The sequence below is a fragment of the Mandrillus leucophaeus genome, unplaced genomic scaffold (assembly GCF_000951045.1).
Source record: "Mandrillus leucophaeus isolate KB7577 unplaced genomic scaffold, Mleu.le_1.0 Scaffold918, whole genome shotgun sequence".
Lineage (NCBI taxonomy): Eukaryota > Metazoa > Chordata > Mammalia > Primates > Cercopithecidae > Mandrillus > Mandrillus leucophaeus.
The window spans coordinates 170,354-175,692 of NW_012110008.1; positions in this window are offsets into that span (position 1 = coordinate 170,354).

Sequence of the window (5,339 nt, forward strand, 5' to 3'; positions counted from 1 at the left end):
ATAACAGACAACAGACAGCCAAATCATGAGGCAACTCCCATTCACAATTGCTACAAAGAGAATAAAATACCTAGGAATCGAACTTACAAGGGATGTGAAGGACCTCTTCAAGGAGAACTACAAACCACTGCTCAGTGAAATATAAGAGAACACAAACAAATGGAAGAACATTCCATGCTCATGGATAGAAGAATCAATATCATAAAAATGGCCATACTGCCCAAGGTAATTTACAGATTCAATGCCATGCCCATGAAGCTACCAATGACTTTCTTCACAGAACTGTAAAAAACTACTTTAAAGTTCATATAGAACCAAAAAAGAGCCCGCATAGCCAAGACAATCCTAAGCAAAAAGAACAAAGCTGGAGGCATCACACTACCTTACTTCAAAGTATACTGCAAGGCTACAGTAACCAAAACAGCATGGTACTGGTACCAAAACAGATATATAGACCAATGGAACAGAACAGAGGACTCAGAAATAGACCACACATCTACAACCATCCGATATTTGACAAACCTGACAAAAATGAGAAATGGGGGAAAGGATTCCCTATTTAGTAAATGGTGCTGGAAAAACTGGTTAACCATATGTGGAAAGCTGAAACTGGATCACTTCCTTGCACCTTATACAAAAATTAATTCAAGATGGATTAATGACTTAAATGTTAGACGTAAAACCATCAAAACCCTAGAGGAAAACCTAGGTAGTACCATTCAGGACATAGGCATGGGAAGGACTTCATGACTAAAACACCAAAAGCAATGGCAGCAAAAGCCAAAATAGACAAATGGGATCTAATTAAACTAAAGAGCTTCTGCATGGCAAATAAACTACCATCAGAGTGAATAGGCACCCTACAGAATGGGAGAAATATTTTGCCATCTAGCCATCTGACAAAGGACTAACTTCCAGAATCTACAAAGAACTTAAACAAATTTACAGGGAAAAAACAAACAACCTCCTGGAAAAGTGGGCAAAGGATATGAACAAACACTTCTCAAAAGAAGAGATTTATGCAGCCAACAGACACATGAAAAAATGCTCATCATCACTGTTCATCAGAGAAATGCAAATCAAAACCACAATGAGATACCATCTCATGCCAGTTGGAATAGCAATCATTAAAAAGTCAGGAAACAACAGATGCTGGAGGGGATGTGGAGAAATAGGAATGTTTTTACACTGTTGGTGGGAGTGTAAATTAATGCAACCATTGTGGAAGACAGTGTGGCGATTCCTGAAGGATCTAGAATTAGAAAAACCATTTGACCCAGTGATCCCATTACTGGGTATATATCCAAAGGATTATAAATCGTGCTACTATAAAGACACATGCACATGTATGTTTATTGTGGCACTATTCACAATAGCAAAGACTTGGAACCAACCCAAATGTCCATCAATGATAGACTGGATTAAAAAAATTTGGCACATGTACACCATAGAATACTATGCAGCCATGAAAAAGGATGAGTCATGTCCTTTGCAGGGACATGGATGAAGCTGGAAACCATCATTCTCAGCAAACTATCACAAGGACAGAAAACCAAATACCACATGTTCTCACTCATAGGTGGGAATTGAACAATGATAACACTTGGACACAGGGTGGGGAACATCACACACTGGGGCCTGTCAGGGGGTGAGGGTAGGAGGGGAGGGATAGCATTAGGACATATACCTAATGTAAATGACGAGTTGATGGGTTCAGCAAACCAACATGGCACATGTATACCCTATGCAACAAACCTGCACGTTGTGCACATGTACCCTAGAACTTAAAGTATAATAATAAAAAAAAGAAAAGCAAACATCAAGCTGGCAAGTTAATGATTGAGATATCAAGAGATACTATCACCTCGAGGAATATTTCCAAATTAGAAGTTTGTACAGGAGAGACCTGGTATCTAACCAATATCTGCATTGCAAATGCGTTCCCAACTGTTTGTGTGTTGGGGCGGGAGATAAAGAAGGAAGGGGCATTATTGCAGAGTGACCACAGGCTCCACATTAACATGTCAACCCAAACCTGCTTTCTGCTCCTTCCAGATGCCCATGTTATTTGCAGTGGGCCTACTTGTCAAGTTGCTTTATACTCACACAGCATCCATAGAATCATCTGGGTTTCCTCTGACTGTATGGGGGTTGTTACTTCTGTCACCTCTGGGGCACCAAAAATAAAGGAGAACTAAGTAACCTAGGTAGCACTGAGCAATTCTCAGCTGTGATTTTGGATGGTGGGGATGAGGGTGTTGGAGGATGAGAGGAAGCATTACAATTTCCAAGTACTCCTACTTTTATTTTAGAAAGTCAGAAGCTTTGTTGATGAAATGAATGAGATGATGATGCTAGCTGAGTATAGGCTGCAACTTTCTTCATTCCAGACACATTCTGGAATAAGATTCCACAGCATAAGAAGTTTCCCTTGGGCCTGAGATGAAAACAAGGTCATTTTCCCAGGGGAGTAACCCATCGAGCAAGCGTTTAAAGTAAACAAACTGCTTGGCTCTAGCTTGAAACAAGCAGTAGTTATCAAGATTTACTGCAACTGACTTTGGACCTCATCCAAATGTTGAATTAACGCAAGCTTCTTTCTAAATAAAATGGAGTTTCCTTTTTGGTAGATGCAATAGAAAAGCTCCTTTTCTCACATTCTGGTAGACTCACTTGTACTCTCACCCCCAACATGGGTCACTACCCATTGTAACAAGAGAAGCAGTACTTTCTGTAAGCATTGTTTAAGAGGTCTGATTTCAACTCTCATCAAACAAAGAAGCACAATTCATTTGTAATACGTAAGCTTAGGACAGACTTCCAAGCAAGTTTTGTTTTTTTTAAATGTAGCAACTCTCAGTTAAAATCACACCATATATATACGTTACGTGATTTTAATTGTATAATACCTGTAATATAGGCAATTTTGGTAAATATGGTATGATTTTAATTTTTTTTTTCCAAGCAACTATATTATACAGTAGAAAAAGCAGTGTACTGTGAGTAAAGCAAACTAATTTGGCCTTCTCCTAAACAGCTTTTCCTTTAGGATCCTAATCTGATAAATGAAGAGGGTTGACAATCTCAGAGTTTCCTTTTAATCGTAACATTCTAAGAATCTATAGTTTTTTATTCTTCTCTGCAAGATGAGAAATGACTCATCATTTCTGAGAAGCCTCAGCTCTTCTAAATGCTCTACTAATGGACATTTAAATATAGGGATGCACAAATGAAGATGTGATTGGGGCTTGAGGCTCAGATTTCAGAGTCATTGAATAATTAAAGCTTTGGAGTGAATGAGATTGTCTTGCTTTGGGAGAATGAAAAGACACAGGATAGAAAGGCAATAACTAAGAATGCAAAGCCTAAATATCACTAGGACAATGGACAAAGTGACCACTTTTTTAAAAATGTCAACTAAATATAAGATATGGCAGGATGTAGAAAAAGTGAGACTATGGGACCAGTACTTAGATTGGCTACAAGGATCCAGGATTACAGGTTAATGGTGTAGAGGAGGCTCTGGTAGCCTAACACTTAGGGTTCTTCTTAGACTTGCACATATAAAAGGATGCTTAGGGAGACTTTTCTCAGAATTGGCAAATAGGGCTCAACTCCTGGGGTCAAAGAGTATTCCATACCACTAGGTTTTATTAAGCAAGAGAAAACTGATATCCTCTTTACCCTGATCCCCCTAGGATTTACAATAGATGACAAAACCTGCCTCTGACCATTAGTCACAGCCCTCAAATGTTCCTGCACTTTCTGTGCTTGTACAAGAAGACTGAGATGAGGGATAGTGGGTAAAGTCAAGTAGCATCAGATTGGTGGCAAGTTCTGTGATTCTTCCTCCTACTCTCTATGAGACCAGTTTAACAGACTCGTTCATGAAGCTTAGGGGTGCCTGTAAAATATGAAGACTGCCATCACATGCTCTGAAGGATGTTTCCTAACTTGTAGAACTTACAGGTCCTCTCAGATGAAGGGGATGGGCCACTTCTTGACAAGGCTTTACTTGTGTTCCCTAGAATCTGCAAGGAGTACTTGAATATAAGCTCTAGTGTCAGCTTGTCATTTGGAGAAGGTGTGAGGATTGCTGGAATTGATTGTGATGACAGAGAGAAGAAACAGTGGTATAATGCCTCTGGGAAAGTGGGAAAGATCCCTCACCCCAGAGAGGTTCTTTGGGGCCATTGCAAGATGCAGAAGAGGACTTCAATTCTTTTGAAGCTCTACGTGCAGAATGAAGTGAAGGAAGATAGAGAATAAGGTAGGAAGATGGGAGTGGTCCAGGCTTACCCAAAGGAGACTATTGCAGGTTGGGGTCTAAGATGGCCCCCAGTGACCTCAGCTTCCCTGTATTCACTACCTGTTACTCTCTTCTATCCAACAGAATACAGTAAAGATGATGGAATATCACCTCCAGTATTTCATTATCGAGATCATAATTTGCATCTTGCTAGCAAACTCTCTCCATTGCTTTCTTGGCTTGCATGCTTTGATGAAGCAAGCATTCCTGTTGGGAGGCTTTTGCAACAAGGAATTGCAGGTGGCCAACAATCAGCTAGTTACCGTGGTCCTCAGTCCAATAGATGCCAAGAACTTGAATTTTGCACACAATCACATGAGCTTAGAAGCAAATCCTTTCCTAGTCAAGTGTTTAGATGAGACTTGCTTAAGCCTCATGAGAGACCCTGACTGACACCTTGTTTGAGCCTGAAAAGAGAGCCTGCATCAGAGGATCCAGTTGCACCATGCCTAAATTTCTGAACCTCAGAAACTGCAAGATAAAAGATGTTTCCTGTTTTAAACTATTGCATTGTAGTAATTTGCTATATAGCAATAGATAACTAGTACAGAGACAGTGAAGGCATGGCCACTGGCAAAAAATAAATGGAGAGTAGGAGGTCCCTCACTGACGGGGTGCTTAGTAATGTAATAATGATGCTAAGTCATCCCAAGAAAAATACATACACATCTTGTGGGTAGAGAGCATGACATTGGCAGAGGCCACTAGAAGCAATGGAAACATATTGGGTACCATTACGTAATATATTTTCTACCAGCTCTTTTATTCCCTCTTCTCTCCCTAACACCCAGGGTATGAGAAAGGAAGAGGGAAGAAGAGATGTTCTAGCAATAGGCTGTTCCTCCAAGGTGAGAGAAGTGGAGAGAGATAAAAAGAGATAAAAAGAGCGGAGAGAGATAAAAACCACTCTTACCCCACCCATTCACTTCAAATCCTTTGGGCTACAGCCATTCCAGTGATAGAGGAGTAAAAGTTTTCCATCTGATATATTATTGGAATTTTTAAGTAGACAAAGTTTTGGAAGTCCAGA